At 45.7% G+C, this 19527-nt stretch overlaps 6 non-coding genes across 6 annotated transcripts; all 6 read right to left on the bottom strand.

Moving 5' to 3' along the window:
• Positions 1 to 1380: 1380 nt before the first annotated feature.
• Positions 1381 to 1453, bottom strand: trnav-aac (transfer RNA valine (anticodon AAC)). The gene has a single exon. It is a non-coding gene; the product is annotated as a tRNA-Val (tRNA).
• A 2686-nt stretch (positions 1454 to 4139) lies between these two features.
• Positions 4140 to 4212, bottom strand: trnav-aac (transfer RNA valine (anticodon AAC)). The gene has a single exon. It is a non-coding gene; the product is annotated as a tRNA-Val (tRNA).
• Positions 4213 to 6898: 2686 nt separating this feature from the next.
• trnav-aac (transfer RNA valine (anticodon AAC)) lies at positions 6899 to 6971 on the bottom strand. Its single transcript has one exon. It is a non-coding gene; the product is annotated as a tRNA-Val (tRNA).
• A 2683-nt stretch (positions 6972 to 9654) lies between these two features.
• Positions 9655 to 9727, bottom strand: trnav-aac (transfer RNA valine (anticodon AAC)). Its single transcript has one exon. It is a non-coding gene; the product is annotated as a tRNA-Val (tRNA).
• Positions 9728 to 12413: 2686 nt separating this feature from the next.
• Positions 12414 to 12486, bottom strand: trnav-aac (transfer RNA valine (anticodon AAC)). The gene has a single exon. It is a non-coding gene; the product is annotated as a tRNA-Val (tRNA).
• Positions 12487 to 15172: 2686 nt separating this feature from the next.
• trnav-aac (transfer RNA valine (anticodon AAC)) lies at positions 15173 to 15245 on the bottom strand. The gene has a single exon. It is a non-coding gene; the product is annotated as a tRNA-Val (tRNA).
• Positions 15246 to 19527: the final 4282 nt, after the last annotated feature.

The following is a 19527-nucleotide window of genomic DNA, read 5'->3' as shown; positions in this document are numbered from 1 at the left end:
TGCTAGACATTACTACAATTTCGATTCTTGCTTTGCTAAATGATTTCACACATTGCTCGAAACAGGACGACTTTCACGTTTACACGGAACACGAAACACACCTGACTACAGGGAAAATGCACAAAGCTGAGCAGGCCGTGTTCCACATCAAACCGTGCAGCATTTATTCAGTCACTGTGTCTGTTTTGCAGAAGAAGGGTCCCAAAGAATGTTCTCCACCCTAAAACCAGAGGTCGCATTACAATCCGAGAACGACACATCACATTGTGAGCATGCTCTGATTTCGGGGCCGGTTCGAGATGCCACTTTCCGTGCCTTTTACTTTAACCGTGCAATTTGCTGCAGAGATGTTCACTCCTGGACATGAGCCACGTGGATACCAACTGAGTCGGAAACCTGTGCGGGAATCGACGAGAAGCGATTCAATAAATTTTGCTAACTTCCATGGTGCTTATTGGAAATGCAGTTTCTGTTCAAGTCAATCGAAAAGGCAGTTTCTGAACATCGTAACAGAAGTCAAAAGGTAATTACCTCACCCCACCCCCACTCCGGAAGAGGTGCTAACTGCCCTTGAGTGCTTTTTGATCTCGATGTGAAGAGCTCACACGCCTCTGAGTCACCTTCAAGTCTCTGTTTGCGGAGTGAATCACAAAGAAGGACTTTTACCAGAGCTGCAACCGCCTCACTTCCCCACTCGCTCTCCCCTTTTACATTTTCCTGCTCGTCAGTGATTTAAAGAAAACCAAATGGATGCGATGTCATTCTGTAGCCTCTCTGTCGATTCCTCCGTTTCAGTTCCAACATGGCTTAGATCTCGGGGCGCACCTTAATATTAGCGGCGCTATGAAAGCACAAGTTCAAAGGTTCCTCTGAGAGTGTAAATTATTTCATTGCTGTTGCTGATTGAATGAGCCACTAACGTGCGAACTGCCCCAAAATATGATTCAGGAATCTGGTACCAACTCTCGCGCGTTGAATAACGACAGACAGCTTCCAAATGAGGCCTTTCAGAGACGACTTTGGGGTACATTTGACAGACAGACAAGTTCAGGAATCCGTGGTGCGCTGTGACACCAGCGCAGCAGCTTCTTCCCTGCCTTTGAACCGGGCCGCCTGCGCAAGGAATGCAAATGCGGTACTGCTTTTCGTGGAAGGATCAGAACGCGGCAAGGACACTCTCAAACAGAATGGCATATGCATCAGAACCAGGTTGGAGAAAAACTTTATAATGCTTTACACAGTAATTAAATGGAGTTGCCTTACATTTCACTACGAGAGCAGATTCTTTCAAGCAAATTCGAAGGCAGGTTTGCAGATGGGAAAGCAAGCAAGAAAGCTCCGTTCTTGTCCATGTAAAAGGCTGCAGTTGACGAACAAAGCAGTTTCTGCCCAGTTTCGAACTAGGGACCTTTCGCGTGTTAGGCGAACGTGATGACCACTACACTACAGAAACCAGCCGCGGCCGCCGTGAGATTGATGACAATATATAGACAATGATTTCGTCAATGTTTGGACCGTAGGGCGAGGTGGAATAAGCTGGGACGACTTTCCCTGCAGCGGAACGGCTGCGATACGATCTTATGGAAGGGTTGTAAACTGAGTATTTCTGTGTTTTACCCAAATTGGGGTGAGTTGAAAACTCGAGAGCATAGGTTTAAGGTGAGTGGGCTGAAATTGACAAACGACCTGAGGCACATTTCCCACACAGAAGGTTGTGCGTGTATGGAATGAGCTCCCAGAGGAAGTGGAGAAGGCTATTACACTCAGAAAATTGCAAAGGTAATCGGATGAGTTTCTGGACAGGATGGGTTTAGAGGGATTGGGGCCAAATGCTGGGGAACGGGACTTGTTTAATTTTGGTTATGTGGTGAGCATGGATGAGATACACCTAAATATCTGTTTCCACGCCGTGTACCCCCATAACGTCTTGTTGCTAACACTGGCTGTAAAGGATTACTTTTTAGCGGAGTTTTCCATCGCAGTCTGTGGCACAATCGTTTAGTCTGTTCGACTGCTCACGGGAAAGGTAGTATTGTGAAACACTGCAGATACGAACAACTTCCTTAATTTTGCCCCGACTGACCATACTCAGTGAAATTTTCCCAGACCTCAATTGAGGAGTTTTGCTGCTCGAAGTTACCTCAGAAACCCTGTTAACTCGTAATGTGCTGAGCGAATCGCAAAACAGAAAGCATTTTTCACGGAACACAAACAAAACTGGCATGCCGAATGCATGTTCAGACAGAGAGATGCATGAATGCTAAATGTGTCACAGTCCGAGGGCATGAGTCATAAAGTAATCTCACAACTAAAAACAGGGCAATTCCAAACTACTCTTTCAAACATACTGCAGCGTTAGTGCACCACCACTTTCCAGACAATGCTGAAAAGAGAGATAGAAAGAACATCATAAGGACGGGCCATAAAAAGTGAATTTCACCATTCACAGTCTCGATTAGATTACCTTTTCCTTCTGATGACTCCAGGACGGAAATGAAGGAAATGGGAGAAATTCAATAACATATGACACCGAAATTCATTGGAACGATTTTCCCATTGGACAGAAAACCAAATAACGACGAGTCGAGTCACCGCAGGACTTTGTTTCACAACAGCGATGAAATAATAGTCTCCATTCGGTTCCAGTAAAAGCACAAATCGCTTTGGAACAGCAGAGCTGTTTGCGATTTTCCGCGCGGGAGGCGAACGCGATCATGACAGCAGAGACACTTGGACACTTCGGTCAAATAACCATGAGCTGCTAGACATTACTACAATTTCGATTCTTGCTTTGCTAAATGATTTCACACATTGCTCGAAACAGGACGACTTTCACGTTTACACGGAACACGAAACACACCTGACTACAGGGAAAATGCACAAAGCCGAGCAGGCCGTGTTCCACATCAAACCGTGCAGCATTTATTCAGTCACTGTGTCTGTTTTGCAGAAGAAGGGTCCCAAAGAATGTTCTCCACCCTAAAACCGGAGGTCGCATTACAATCCGAGAACGACACATCACATTGTGAGCATGCTCTGACCTCGGGGCCGGTTCGAGATGCCACTTTCCGTGCCTTTTACTTTAACCGTGCAATTTGCTGCAGAGATGTTCACTCCTGGACATGAGCCACGTGGATACCAACTGAGTCGGAAACCTGTGCGGGAATCGACGAGAAGCGATTCAATAAATTTTGCTAACTTCCATGGTGCTTATTGGAAATGCAGTTTCTGTTCAAGTCAATCGAAAAGGCAGTTTCTGAACATCGTAACAGAAGTCAAAAGGTAATTACCTCACCCCACCCCCACTCCGGAAGAGGTGCTAACTGCCCTTGAGTGCTTTTTGATCTCGATGTGAAGAGCTCACACGCCTCTGAGTCACCTTCAAGTCTCTGTTTGCGGAGTGAATCACAAAGAAGGACTTTTACCAGAGCTGCAACCGCCTCACTTCCCCACTCGCTCTCCCCTTTTACATTTTCCTGCTCGTCAGTGATTTAAAGAAAACCAAATGGATGCGATGTCATTCTGTAGCCTCTCTGTCGATTCCTCCGTTTCAGTTCCAACATGGCTTAGATCTCGGGGCGCACCTTAATATTAGCGGCGCTATGAAAGCACAAGTTCAAAGGTTCCTCTGAGAGTGTAAATTATTTCATTGCTGTTGCTGATTGAATGAGCCACTAACGTGCGAACTGCCCCAAAATATGATTCAGGAATCTGGTACCAACTCTCGCGCGTTGAATAACGACAGACAGCTTCCAAATGAGGCCTTTCAGAGACGACTTTGGGGTACATTTGACAGACAGACAAGTTCAGGAATCCGTGGTGCGCTGTGACACCAGCGCAGCAGCTTCTTCCCTGCCTTTGAACCGGGCCGCCTGCGCAAGGAATGCAAATGCGGTACTGCTTTTCGTGGAAGGATCAGAACGCGGCAAGGACACTCTCAAACAGAATGGCATATGCATCAGAACCAGGTTGGAGAAAAACTTTATAATGCTTTACACAGTAATTAACTGGAGTTGCCTTACATTTCACTACGAGAGCAGATTCTTTCAAGCAAATTCGAAGGCAGGTTTGCAGATGGGAAAGCAAGCAAGAAAGCTCCGTTCTTGTCCATGTAAAAGGCTGCAGTTGACGAACAAAGCAGTTTCTGCCCAGTTTCGAACTAGGGACCTTTCGCGTGTTAGGCGAACGTGATGACCACTACACTACAGAAACCAGCCGCGGTCGCCGTCAAATTGATGACAATATATAGACAATGATTTCGTCAATGTTTGGACCGTAGGGCGAGGTGGAATAAGCTGGGACGACTTTCCCTGCAGCGGAACGGCTGCGATACGATCTTATGGAAGGGTTGTAAACTGAGTATTTCTGTGTTTTACCCAAATTGGGGTGAGTTGAAAACTCGAGAGCATAGGTTTAAGGTGAGTGGGCTGAAAGTGACAAACGACCTGAGGCACATTTCCCACACAGAAGGTTGTGCGTGTATGGAATGAGCTCCCAGAGGAAGTGGAGAAGGCTATTACACTCAGAAAATTGCAAAGGTAATCGGATGAGTTTCTGGACAGGATGGGTTTAGAGGGATTGGGGCCAAATGCTGGGGAACGGGACTTGTTTAATTTTGGTTATGTGGTGAGCATGGATGAGATACACCTAAATATCTGTTTCCACGCCGTGTACCCCCATAACGTCTTGTTGCTAACACTGGCTGTAAAGGATTACTTTTTAGCGGAGTTTTCCATCGCAGTCTGTGGCACAATCGTTTAGTCTGTTCGACTGCTCACGGGAAAGGTAGTATTGTGAAACACTGCAGATACGAACAACTTCCTTAATTTTGCCCCGACTGACCATACTCAGTGAAATTTTCCCAGACCTCAATTGAGGAGTTTTGCTGCTCGAAGTTACCTCAGAAACCCTGTTAACTCGTAATGTGCTGAGCGAATCGCAAAACAGAAAGCATTTTTCACGGAACACAAACAAAACTGGCATGCCGAATGCATGTTCAGACAGAGAGATGCATGAATGCTAAATGTGTCACAGTCCGAGGGCATGAGTCATAAAGTAATCTCACAACTAAAAACAGGGCAATTCCAAACTACTCTTTCAAACATACTGCAGCGTTAGTGCACCACCACTTTCCAGACAATGCTGAAAAGAGAGATAGAAAGAACATCATAAGAACGGGCCATAAAAAGTGAATTTCACCATTCACAGTCTCGATTAGATTACCTTTTCCTTCTGATGACTCCAGGACGGAAATGAAGGAAATGGGAGAAATTCAATAACATATGACACCGAAATTCATTGGAACGATTTTCCCATTGGACAGAAAACCAAATAACGACGAGTCGAGTCACCGCAGGACTTTGTTTCATAACAGCGATGAAATAATAGTCTCCATTCGGTTCCAGTAAAAGCACAAATCGCTTTGGAACAGCAGAGCTGTTTGCGATTTTCCGCGCGGGAGGCGAACGCGATCATGACAGCAGAGACACTTGGACACTTCGGTCAAATAACCATGAGCTGCTAGACATTACTACAATTTCGATTCTTGCTTTGCTAAATGATTTCACACATTGCTCGAAACAGGACGACTTTCACGTTTACACGGAACACGAAACACACCTGACTACAGGGAAAATGCACAAAGCTGAGCAGGCCGTGTTCCACATCAAACCGTGCAGCATTTATTCAGTCACTGTGTCTCTTTTGCAGAAGAAGGGTCCCAAAGAATGTTCTCCACCCTAAAACCAGAGGTCGCATTACAATCCGAGAACGACACATCACATTGTGAGCATGCTCTGATTTCGGGGCCGGTTCGAGATGCCACTTTCCGTGCCTTTTACTTTAACCGTGCAATTTGCTGCAGAGATGTTCACTCCTGGACATGAGCCACGTGGATACCAACTGAGTCGGAAACCTGTGCGGGAATCGACGAGAAGCGATTCAATAAATTTTGCTAACTTCCATGGTGCTTATTGGAAATGCAGTTTCTGTTCAAGTCAATCGAAAAGGCAGTTTCTGAACATAGTAACAGAAGTCAAAAGGTAATTACCTCACCCCACCCCCACTCCGGAAGAGGTGCTAACTGCCCTTGAGTGCTTTTTGATCTCGATGTGAAGAGCTCACACGCCTCTGAGTCACCTTCAAGTCTCTGTTTGCGGAGTGAATCACAAAGAAGGACTTTTACCAGAGCTGCAACCGCCTCACTTCCCCACTCGCTCTCCCCTTTTACATTTTCCTGCTCGTCAGTGATTTAAAGAAAACCAAATGGATGCGATGTCATTCTGTAGCCTCTCTGTCGATTCCTCCGTTTCAGTTCCAACATGGCTTAGATCTCGGGGCGCACCTTAATTTTAGCGGCGCTATGAAAGCACAAGTTCAAAGGTTCCTCTGAGAGTGTAAATTATTTCATTGCTGTTGCTGATTGAATGAGCCACTAACGTGCGAACTGCCCCAAAATATGATTCAGGAATCTGGTACCAACTCTCGCGCGTTGAATAACGACAGACAGCTTCCAAATGAGGCCTTTCAGAGACGACTTTGGGGTACATTTGACAGACAGACAAGTTCAGGAATCCGTGGTGCGCTGTGACACCAGCGCAGCAGCTTCTTCCCTGCCTTTGAACCGGGCTGCCTGCGCAAGGAATGCAAATGCGGTACTGCTTTTCGTGGAAGGATCAGAACGCGGCAAGGACACTCTCAAACAGAATGGCATATGCATCAGAACCAGGTTGGAGAAAAACTTTATAATGCTTTACACAGTAATCAAATGGAGTTGCCTTACATTTCACTACGAGAGCAGATTCTTTCAAGCAAATTCGAAGGCAGGTTTGCAGATGGGAAAGCAAGGAAGAAAGCTCCGTTCTTGTCCATGTAAAAGGCTGCAGTTGACGAACAAAGCAGTTTCTGCCCAGTTTCGAACTGGGGGCCTTTCGCGTGTTAGGCGAACGTGATGACCACTACACTACAGAAACCAGCCGTGGTCGCCGTGAAATTGATGACAATATATACACAATGATTTCGTCAATGTTTGGACCGTAGGGCGAGGTGGAATAAGCTGGGACGACTTTCCCTGCGTAACGGCTGCGATATGATCTTATGGAAGGGTTGTAAACTGAGTATTTCTGTGTTTTACCCAAATTGGGGTGAGTTGAAAACTCGAGAGCATAGGTTTAAGGTGAGTGGGCTGAAATTGACAAACGACCTGAGGCACATTTCCCACACAGAAGGTTGTGCGTGTATGGAATGAGCTCCCAGAGGAAGTGGAGGAGGCTATTACACTCAGAAAATTGCAAAGGTAATCGGATGAGTTTCTGGACAGGATGGGTTTAGAGGGATTGGGGCCAAATGCTGGGGAACGGGACTTGTTTAATTTTGGTTATGTGGTGAGCATGGATGAGATACACCTAAATATCTGTTTCCACGCCGTGTACCCCCATAACGTCTTGTTGCTAACACTGGCTGTAAAGGATTACTTTTTAGCGGAGTTTTCCATCGCAGTCTGTGGCACAATCGTTTAGTCTGTTCGACTGCTCACGGGAAAGGTAGTATTGTGAAACACTGCAGATACGAACAACTTCCTTAATTTTGCCCCGACTGACCATACTCCGTGAAATTTTCCCAGACCTCAATTGAGGAGTTTTGCTGCTCGAAGTTACCTCAGAAACCCTGTTAACTCGTAATGTGCTGAGCGAATCGCAAAACAGAAAGCATTTTTCACGGAACACAAACAAAACTGGCATGCCGAATGCATGTTCAGACAGAGAGATGCATGAATGCTAAATGTGTCACAGTCCGAGGGCATGAGTCATAAAGTAATCTCACAACTTAAAACAGGGCAATTCCAAACTACTCTTTCAAACATACTGCAGCGTTAGTGCACCACCACTTTCCAGACAATGCTGAAAAGAGAGATAGAAAGAACATCATAAGAACGGGCCATAAAAAGTGAATTTCACCATTCACAGTCTCGATTAGATTACCTTTTCCTTCTGATGACTCCAGGACGGAAATGAAGGAAATGGGAGAAAATCAATAACATATGACACCGAAATTCATTGGAACGATTTTCCCATTGGACAGAAAACCAAATAACGACGAGTCGAGTCACCGCAGGACTTTGTTTCACAACAGCGATGAAATAATAGTCTCCATTCGGTTCCAGTAAAAGCACAAATCGCTTTGGAACAGCAGAGCTGTTTTCGATTTTCCGCGCGGGAGGCGAACGCGATCATGACAGCAGAGACACTTGGACACTTCGGTCAAATAACCATGAGCTGCTAGACATTACTACAATTTCGATTCTTGCTTTGCTAAATGATTTCACACATTGCTCGAAACAGGACGACTTTCACGTTTACACGGAACACGAAACACACCTGACTACAGGGAAAATGCACAAAGCTGAGCAGGCCGTGTTCCACATCAAACCGTGCAGCATTTATTCAGTCACTGTGTCTGTTTTGCAGAAGAAGGGTCCCAAAGAATGTTCTCCACCCTAAAACCAGAGGTCGCATTACAATCCGAGAACGACACATCACATTGTGAGCATGCTCTGATTTCGGGGCCGGTTCGAGATGCCACTTTCCGTGCCTTTTACTTTAACCGTGCAATTTGCTGCAGAGATGTTCACTCCTGGACATGAGCCACGTGGATACCAACTGAGTCGGAAACCTGTGCGGGAATCGACGAGAAGCGATTCAATAAATTTTGCTAACTTCCATGGTGCTTATTGGAAATGCAGTTTCTGTTCAAGTCAATCGAAAAGGCAGTTTCTGAACATCGTAACAGAAGTCAAAAGGTAATTACCTCACCCCACCCCCACTCCGGAAGAGGTGCTAACTGCCCTTGAGTGCTTTTTGATCTCGATGTGAAGAGCTCACACGCCTCTGAGTCACCTTCAAGTCTCTGTTTGCGGAGTGAATCACAAAGAAGGACTTTTACCAGAGCTGCAACCGCCTCACTTCCCCACTCGCTCTCCCCTTTTACATTTTCCTGCTCGTCAGTGATTTAAAGAAAACCAAATGGATGCGATGTCATTCTGTAGCCTCTCTGTCGATTCCTCCGTTTCAGTTCCAACATGGCTTAGATCTCGGGGCGCACCTTAATATTAGCGGCGCTATGAAAGCACAAGTTCAAAGGTTCCTCTGAGAGTGTAAATTATTTCATTGCTGTTGCTGATTGAATGAGCCACTAACGTGCGAACTGCCCCAAAATATGATTCAGGAATCTGGTACCAACTCTCGCGCGTTGAATAACGACAGACAGCTTCCAAATGAGGCCTTTCAGAGACGACTTTGGGGTACATTTGACAGACAGACAAGTTCAGGAATCCGTGGTGCGCTGTGACACCAGCGCAGCAGCTTCTTCCCTGCCTTTGAACCGGGCCGCCTGCGCAAGGAATGCAAATGCGGTACTGCTTTTCGTGGAAGGATCAGAACGCGGCAAGGACACTCTCAAACAGAATGGCATATGCATCAGAACCAGGTTGGAGAAAAACTTTATAATGCTTTACACAGTAATTAAATGGAGTTGCCTTACATTTCACTACGAGAGCAGATTCTTTCAAGCAAATTCGAAGGCAGGTTTGCAGATGGGAAAGCAAGCAAGAAAGCTCCGTTCTTGTCCATGTAAAAGGCTGCAGTTGACGAACAAAGCAGTTTCTGCCCAGTTTCGAACTAGGGACCTTTCGCGTGTTAGGCGAACGTGATGACCACTACACTACAGAAACCAGCCGCGGCCGCCGTGAGATTGATGACAATATATAGACAATGATTTCGTCAATGTTTGGACCGTAGGGCGAGGTGGAATAAGCTGGGACGACTTTCCCTGCAGCGGAACGGCTGCGATACGATCTTATGGAAGGGTTGTAAACTGAGTATTTCTGTGTTTTACCCAAATTGGGGTGAGTTGAAAACTCGAGAGCATAGGTTTAAGGTGAGTGGGCTGAAATTGACAAACGACCTGAGGCACATTTCCCACACAGAAGGTTGTGCGTGTATGGAATGAGCTCCCAGAGGAAGTGGAGAAGGCTATTACACTCAGAAAATTGCAAAGGTAATCGGATGAGTTTCTGGACAGGATGGGTTTAGAGGGATTGGGGCCAAATGCTGGGGAACGGGACTTGTTTAATTTTGGTTATGTGGTGAGCATGGATGAGATACACCTAAATATCTGTTTCCACGCCGTGTACCCCCATAACGTCTTGTTGCTAACACTGGCTGTAAAGGATTACTTTTTAGCGGAGTTTTCCATCGCAGTCTGTGGCACAATCGTTTAGTCTGTTCGACTGCTCACGGGAAAGGTAGTATTGTGAAACACTGCAGATACGAACAACTTCCTTAATTTTGCCCCGACTGACCATACTCAGTGAAATTTTCCCAGACCTCAATTGAGGAGTTTTGCTGCTCGAAGTTACCTCAGAAACCCTGTTAACTCGTAATGTGCTGAGCGAATCGCAAAACAGAAAGCATTTTTCACGGAACACAAACAAAACTGGCATGCCGAATGCATGTTCAGACAGAGAGATGCATGAATGCTAAATGTGTCACAGTCCGAGGGCATGAGTCATAAAGTAATCTCACAACTAAAAACAGGGCAATTCCAAACTACTCTTTCAAACATACTGCAGCGTTAGTGCACCACCACTTTCCAGACAATGCTGAAAAGAGAGATAGAAAGAACATCATAAGGACGGGCCATAAAAAGTGAATTTCACCATTCACAGTCTCGATTAGATTACCTTTTCCTTCTGATGACTCCAGGACGGAAATGAAGGAAATGGGAGAAATTCAATAACATATGACACCGAAATTCATTGGAACGATTTTCCCATTGGACAGAAAACCAAATAACGACGAGTCGAGTCACCGCAGGACTTTGTTTCACAACAGCGATGAAATAATAGTCTCCATTCGGTTCCAGTAAAAGCACAAATCGCTTTGGAACAGCAGAGCTGTTTGCGATTTTCCGCGCGGGAGGCGAACGCGATCATGACAGCAGAGACACTTGGACACTTCGGTCAAATAACCATGAGCTGCTAGACATTACTACAATTTCGATTCTTGCTTTGCTAAATGATTTCACACATTGCTCGAAACAGGACGACTTTCACGTTTACACGGAACACGAAACACACCTGACTACAGGGAAAATGCACAAAGCCGAGCAGGCCGTGTTCCACATCAAACCGTGCAGCATTTATTCAGTCACTGTGTCTGTTTTGCAGAAGAAGGGTCCCAAAGAATGTTCTCCACCCTAAAACCGGAGGTCGCATTACAATCCGAGAACGACACATCACATTGTGAGCATGCTCTGACCTCGGGGCCGGTTCGAGATGCCACTTTCCGTGCCTTTTACTTTAACCGTGCAATTTGCTGCAGAGATGTTCACTCCTGGACATGAGCCACGTGGATACCAACTGAGTCGGAAACCTGTGCGGGAATCGACGAGAAGCGATTCAATAAATTTTGCTAACTTCCATGGTGCTTATTGGAAATGCAGTTTCTGTTCAAGTCAATCGAAAAGGCAGTTTCTGAACATCGTAACAGAAGTCAAAAGGTAATTACCTCACCCCACCCCCACTCCGGAAGAGGTGCTAACTGCCCTTGAGTGCTTTTTGATCTCGATGTGAAGAGCTCACACGCCTCTGAGTCACCTTCAAGTCTCTGTTTGCGGAGTGAATCACAAAGAAGGACTTTTACCAGAGCTGCAACCGCCTCACTTCCCCACTCGCTCTCCCCTTTTACATTTTCCTGCTCGTCAGTGATTTAAAGAAAACCAAATGGATGCGATGTCATTCTGTAGCCTCTCTGTCGATTCCTCCGTTTCAGTTCCAACATGGCTTAGATCTCGGGGCGCACCTTAATATTAGCGGCGCTATGAAAGCACAAGTTCAAAGGTTCCTCTGAGAGTGTAAATTATTTCATTGCTGTTGCTGATTGAATGAGCCACTAACGTGCGAACTGCCCCAAAATATGATTCAGGAATCTGGTACCAACTCTCGCGCGTTGAATAACGACAGACAGCTTCCAAATGAGGCCTTTCAGAGACGACTTTGGGGTACATTTGACAGACAGACAAGTTCAGGAATCCGTGGTGCGCTGTGACACCAGCGCAGCAGCTTCTTCCCTGCCTTTGAACCGGGCCGCCTGCGCAAGGAATGCAAATGCGGTACTGCTTTTCGTGGAAGGATCAGAACGCGGCAAGGACACTCTCAAACAGAATGGCATATGCATCAGAACCAGGTTGGAGAAAAACTTTATAATGCTTTACACAGTAATTAACTGGAGTTGCCTTACATTTCACTACGAGAGCAGATTCTTTCAAGCAAATTCGAAGGCAGGTTTGCAGATGGGAAAGCAAGCAAGAAAGCTCCGTTCTTGTCCATGTAAAAGGCTGCAGTTGACGAACAAAGCAGTTTCTGCCCAGTTTCGAACTAGGGACCTTTCGCGTGTTAGGCGAACGTGATGACCACTACACTACAGAAACCAGCCGCGGTCGCCGTCAAATTGATGACAATATATAGACAATGATTTCGTCAATGTTTGGACCGTAGGGCGAGGTGGAATAAGCTGGGACGACTTTCCCTGCAGCGGAACGGCTGCGATACGATCTTATGGAAGGGTTGTAAACTGAGTATTTCTGTGTTTTACCCAAATTGGGGTGAGTTGAAAACTCGAGAGCATAGGTTTAAGGTGAGTGGGCTGAAAGTGACAAACGACCTGAGGCACATTTCCCACACAGAAGGTTGTGCGTGTATGGAATGAGCTCCCAGAGGAAGTGGAGAAGGCTATTACACTCAGAAAATTGCAAAGGTAATCGGATGAGTTTCTGGACAGGATGGGTTTAGAGGGATTGGGGCCAAATGCTGGGGAACGGGACTTGTTTAATTTTGGTTATGTGGTGAGCATGGATGAGATACACCTAAATATCTGTTTCCACGCCGTGTACCCCCATAACGTCTTGTTGCTAACACTGGCTGTAAAGGATTACTTTTTAGCGGAGTTTTCCATCGCAGTCTGTGGCACAATCGTTTAGTCTGTTCGACTGCTCACGGGAAAGGTAGTATTGTGAAACACTGCAGATACGAACAACTTCCTTAATTTTGCCCCGACTGACCATACTCAGTGAAATTTTCCCAGACCTCAATTGAGGAGTTTTGCTGCTCGAAGTTACCTCAGAAACCCTGTTAACTCGTAATGTGCTGAGCGAATCGCAAAACAGAAAGCATTTTTCACGGAACACAAACAAAACTGGCATGCCGAATGCATGTTCAGACAGAGAGATGCATGAATGCTAAATGTGTCACAGTCCGAGGGCATGAGTCATAAAGTAATCTCACAACTAAAAACAGGGCAATTCCAAACTACTCTTTCAAACATACTGCAGCGTTAGTGCACCACCACTTTCCAGACAATGCTGAAAAGAGAGATAGAAAGAACATCATAAGAACGGGCCATAAAAAGTGAATTTCACCATTCACAGTCTCGATTAGATTACCTTTTCCTTCTGATGACTCCAGGACGGAAATGAAGGAAATGGGAGAAATTCAATAACATATGACACCGAAATTCATTGGAACGATTTTCCCATTGGACAGAAAACCAAATAACGACGAGTCGAGTCACCGCAGGACTTTGTTTCACAACAGCGATGAAATAATAGTCTCCATTCGGTTCCAGTAAAAGCACAAATCGCTTTGGAACAGCAGAGCTGTTTGCGATTTTCCGCGCGGGAGGCGAACGCGATCATGACAGCAGAGACACTTGGACACTTCGGTCAAATAACCATGAGCTGCTAGACATTACTACAATTTCGATTCTTGCTTTGCTAAATGATTTCACACATTGCTCGAAACAGGACGACTTTCACGTTTACACGGAACACGAAACACACCTGACTACAGGGAAAATGCACAAAGCTGAGCAGGCCGTGTTCCACATCAAACCGTGCAGCATTTATTCAGTCACTGTGTCTCTTTTGCAGAAGAAGGGTCCCAAAGAATGTTCTCCACCCTAAAACCAGAGGTCGCATTACAATCCGAGAACGACACATCACATTGTGAGCATGCTCTGATTTCGGGGCCGGTTCGAGATGCCACTTTCCGTGCCTTTTACTTTAACCGTGCAATTTGCTGCAGAGATGTTCACTCCTGGACATGAGCCACGTGGATACCAACTGAGTCGGAAACCTGTGCGGGAATCGACGAGAAGCGATTCAATAAATTTTGCTAACTTCCATGGTGCTTATTGGAAATGCAGTTTCTGTTCAAGTCAATCGAAAAGGCAGTTTCTGAACATAGTAACAGAAGTCAAAAGGTAATTACCTCACCCCACCCCCACTCCGGAAGAGGTGCTAACTGCCCTTGAGTGCTTTTTGATCTCGATGTGAAGAGCTCACACGCCTCTGAGTCACCTTCAAGTCTCTGTTTGCGGAGTGAATCACAAAGAAGGACTTTTACCAGAGCTGCAACCGCCTCACTTCCCCACTCGCTCTCCCCTTTTACATTTTCCTGCTCGTCAGTGATTTAAAGAAAACCAAATGGATGCGATGTCATTCTGTAGCCTCTCTGTCGATTCCTCCGTTTCAGTTCCAACATGGCTTAGATCTCGGGGCGCACCTTAATATTAGCGGCGCTATGAAAGCACAAGTTCAAAGGTTCCTCTGAGAGTGTAAATTATTTCATTGCTGTTGCTGATTGAATGAGCCACTAACGTGCGAACTGCCCCAAAATATGATTCAGGAATCTGGTACCAACTCTCGCGCGTTGAATAACGACAGACAGCTTCCAAATGAGGCCTTTCAGAGACGACTTTGGGGTACATTTGACAGACAGACAAGTTCAGGAATCCGTGGTGCGCTGTGACACCAGCGCAGCAGCTTCTTCCCTGCCTTTGAACCGGGCTGCCTGCGCAAGGAATGCAAATGCGGTACTGCTTTTCGTGGAAGGATCAGAACGCGGCAAGGACACTCTCAAACAGAATGGCATATGCATCAGAACCAGGTTGGAGAAAAACTTTATAATGCTTTACACAGTAATCAAATGGAGTTGCCTTACATTTCACTACGAGAGCAGATTCTTTCAAGCAAATTCGAAGGCAGGTTTGCAGATGGGAAAGCAAGGAAGAAAGCTCCGTTCTTGTCCATGTAAAAGGCTGCAGTTGACGAACAAAGCAGTTTCTGCCCAGTTTCGAACTGGGGGCCTTTCGCGTGTTAGGCGAACGTGATGACCACTACACTACAGAAACCAGCCGTGGTCGCCGTGAAATTGATGACAATATATACACAATGATTTCGTCAATGTTTGGACCGTAGGGCGAGGTGGAATAAGCTGGGACGACTTTCCCTGCGTAACGGCTGCGATATGATCTTATGGAAGGGTTGTAAACTGAGTATTTCTGTGTTTTACCCAAATTGGGGTGAGTTGAAAACTCGAGAGCATAGGTTTAAGGTGAGTGGGCTGAAATTGACAAACGACCTGAGGCACATTTCCCACACAGAAGGTTGTGCGTGTATGGAATGAGCTCCCAGAGGAAGTGGAGGAGGCTATTACACTCAGAAAATTGCAAAGGTAATCGGATGAGTTTCTGGACAGGATGGGTTTAGAGGGATTGGGGCCAAATGCTGGGGAACGGGACTTGTTTAATTTTGGTTATGTGGTGAGCATGGATGAGATACACCTAAATATCTGTTTCCACGCCGTGTACCCCCATAACGTCTTGTTGCTAACACTGGCTGTAAAGGATTACTTTTTAGCGGAGTTTTCCATCGCAGTCTGTGGCACAATCGTTTAGTCTGTTCGACTGCTCACGGGAAAGGTAGTATTGTGAAACACTGCAGATACGAACGACTTCCTTAATTTTGCCCCGACTGACCATACTCCGTGAAATTTTCCCAGACCTCAATTGAGGAGTTTTGCTGCTCGAAGTTACCTCAGAAACCCTGTTAACTCGTAATGTGCTGAGCGAATCGCAAAACAGAAAGCATTTTTCACGGAACACAAACAAAACTGGCATGCCGAATGCATTTTCAGACAGAGAGATGCATGAATGCTAAATGTGTCACAGTCCGAGGGCATGAGTCATAAAGTAATCTCACAACTAAAAACAGGGCAATTCCAAACTACTCTTTCAAACATACTGCAGCGTTAGTGCACCACCACTTTCCAGACAATGCTGAAAAGAGAGATAGAAAGAACATCATAAGAACGGGCCATAAAAAGTGAATTTCACCATTCACAGTCTCGATTAGATTACCTTTTCCTTCTGATGACTCCAGGACGGAAATGAAGGAAATGGGAGAAATTCAATAACATATGACACCGAAATTCATTGGAACGATTTTCCCATTGGACAGAAAACCAAATAACGACGAGTCGAGTCACCGCAGGACTTTGTTTCACAACAGCGATGAAATAATAGTCTCCATTCGGTTCCAGTAAAAGCACAAATCGCTTTGGAACAGCAGAGCTGTTTGCGATTTTCCGCGCGGGAGGCGAACGCGATCATGACAGCAGAGACACTTGGACACTTCGGTCAAATAACCATGAGCTGCTAGACATTACTACAATTTCGATTCTTGCTTTGCTAAATGATTTCACACATTGCTCGAAACAGGACGACTTTCACGTTTACACGGAACACGAAACACACCTGACTACAGGGAAAATGCACAAAGCTGAGCAGGCCGTGTTCCACATCAAACCGTGCAGCATTTATTCAGTCACTGTGTCTGTTTTGCAGAAGAAGGGTCCCAAAGAATGTTCTCCACCCTAAAACCAGAGGTCGCATTACAATCCGAGAACGACAGATCACATTGTGAGCATGCTCTGACCTCGGGGCCGGTTCGAGATGCCACTTTCCGTGCCTTTTACTTTAACCGTGCAATTTGCTGCAGAGATGTTCACTCCTGGACATGAGCCACGTGGATACCAACTGAGTCGGAAACCTGTGCGGGAATCGACGAGAAGCGATTCAATAAATTTTGCTAACTTCCATGGTGCTTACTGGAAATGCAGTTTCTGTTCAAGTCAATCGAAAAGGCAGTTTCTGAACATAGTAACAGAAGTCAAAAGGTAATTACCTCACCCCACCCCCACTCCGGAAGAGGTGCTAACTGCCCTTGAGTGCTTTTTGATCTCGATGTGAAGAGCTCACACGCCTCTGAGTCACCTTCAAGTCTCTGTTTGCGGAGTGAATCACAAAGAAGGACTTTTACCAGAGCTGCAACCGCCTCACTTCCCCACTCGCTCTCCCCTTTTACATTTTCCTGCTCGTCAGTGATTTAAAGAAAACCAAATGGATGCGATGTCATTCTGTAGCCTCTCTGTCGATTCCTCCGTTTCAGTTCCAACATGGCTTAGATCTCGGGGCGCACCTTAATATTAGCGGCGCTATGAAAGCACAAGTTCAAAGGTTCCTCTGAGAGTGTAAATTATTTCATTGCTGTTGCTGATTGAATGAGCCACTAACGTGCGAACTGCCCCAAAATATGATTCAGGAATCTGGTACCAACTCTCGCGCGTTGAATAACGACAGACAGCTTCCAAATGAGGCCTTTCAGAGACGACTTTGGGGTACATTTGACAGACAGACAAGTTCAGGAATCCGTGGTGCGCTGTGACACCAGCGCAGCAGCTTCTTCCCTGCCTTTGAACCGGGCTGCCTGCGCAAGGAATGCAAATGCGGTACTGCTTTTCGTGGAAGGATCAGAACGCGGCAAGGACACTCTCAAACAGAATGGCATATGCATCAGAACCAGGTTGGAGAAAAACTTTATAATGCTTTACACAGTCATTAAATGGAGTTGCCTTACATTTCACTACGAGAGCAGATTCTTTCAAGCAAATTCGAAGGCAGGTTTGCAGATGGGAAAGCAAGCAAGAAAGCTCCGTTCTTGTCCATGTAAAAGGCTGCAGTTGACGAACAAAGCAGTTTCTGCCCAGTTTCGAACTAGGGACCTTTCGCGTGTTAGGCGAACGTGATAGCCACTACACTACAGAAACCAGCCGCGGTCGCCGTGAAATTGATGACAATATATACACAATGATTTCGTCAATGTTTGGACCGTAGGGCGAGGTGGAATAAGCTGGGACGACTTTCCCTGCGTAACGGCTGCGATATGATCTTATGGATGGGTTGTAAACTGAGTATTTCTGTGTTTTACCCAAATTGGGGTGAGTTGAAAACTCGAGAGCATAGGTTTAAGGTGAGTGGGCTGAAATTGACAAACGACCTGAGGCACATTTCCCACACAGAAGGTTGTGCGTGTATGGAATGAGCTCCCAGAGGAAGTGGAGGAGGCTATTACACTCAGAAAATTGCAAAGGTAATCGGATGAGTTTCCGGACAGGATGGGTTTAGAGGGATTGGGGCCAAATGCTGGGGAACGGGACTTGTTTAATTTTGGTTATGTGGTGAGCATGGATGAGATACACCTAAATATCTGTTTCCACGCCGTGTACCCCCATAACGTCTTGTTGCTAACACTGGCTTTAAAAGATTACTTTTTAGCGGAGTTTTCCATCGCAGTCTGTGGCACAATCGTTTAGTCTGTTCGACTGCTCACGGGAAAGGTAGTATTGTGAAACACTGCAGATACGAACAACTTCCTTAATTTTGCCCCGACTGACCATACTCCGTGAAATTTTCCCAGACCTCAATTGAGGAGTTTTGCTGCTCGAAGTTACCTCAGAAACCCTGTTAACTCGTAATGTGCTGAGCGAATCGCAAAACAGAAAGCATTTTTCACGGAACACAAACAAAACTGGCATGCCGAATGCATTTTCAGACAGAGAGATGCATGAATGCTAAATGTGTCACAGTCCGAGGGCATGAGTCATAAAGTAATCTCACAACTAACAACAGGGCAATTCCAAACTACTCTTTCAAACATACTGCAGCGTTAGTGCACCACCACTTTCCAGACAATGCTGAAAAGAGAGATAGAAAGAACATCATAAGAACGGGCCATAAAAAGTGAATTTCACCATTCACAGTCTCGATTAGATTACCTTTTCCTTCTGATGACTCCAGGACGGAAATGAAGGAAATGGGAGAAATTCAATAACATATGACACCGAAATTCATTGGAACGATTTTCCCATTGGACAGAAAACCAAATGACGACGAGTCGAGTCACCGCAGGACTTTGTTTCACAACAGCGATGAAATAATAGTCTCCATTCGGTTCCAGTAAAAGCACAAATCGCTTTGGAACAGCAGAGCTGTTTGCGATTTTCCGCGCGGGAGGCGAACGCGATCATGACAGCAGAGACACTTGGACACTTCGGTCAAGTGACCATGAGCTGCTAGACATTACTACAATTTCGATTCTTGCTTTGCTAAATGATTTCACACATTGCTCGAAACAGGACGACTTTCACGTTTACACGGAACACGAAACACACCTGACTACAGGGAAAATGCACAAAGCTGAGCAGGCCGTGTTCCACATCAAACCGTGCAGCATTTATTCAGTCACTGTGTCTGTTTTGCAGAAGAAGGGTCCCAAAGAATGTTCTCCACCCTA

The sequence above is a fragment of the Chiloscyllium punctatum genome, chromosome 50 (assembly GCF_047496795.1).
Source record: "Chiloscyllium punctatum isolate Juve2018m chromosome 50, sChiPun1.3, whole genome shotgun sequence".
NCBI classification, from domain to species: domain Eukaryota; kingdom Metazoa; phylum Chordata; class Chondrichthyes; order Orectolobiformes; family Hemiscylliidae; genus Chiloscyllium; species Chiloscyllium punctatum.
Note: the sequence above shows the minus strand (reverse complement) of the source record. Positions and strands in the feature narration are given on the sequence as shown.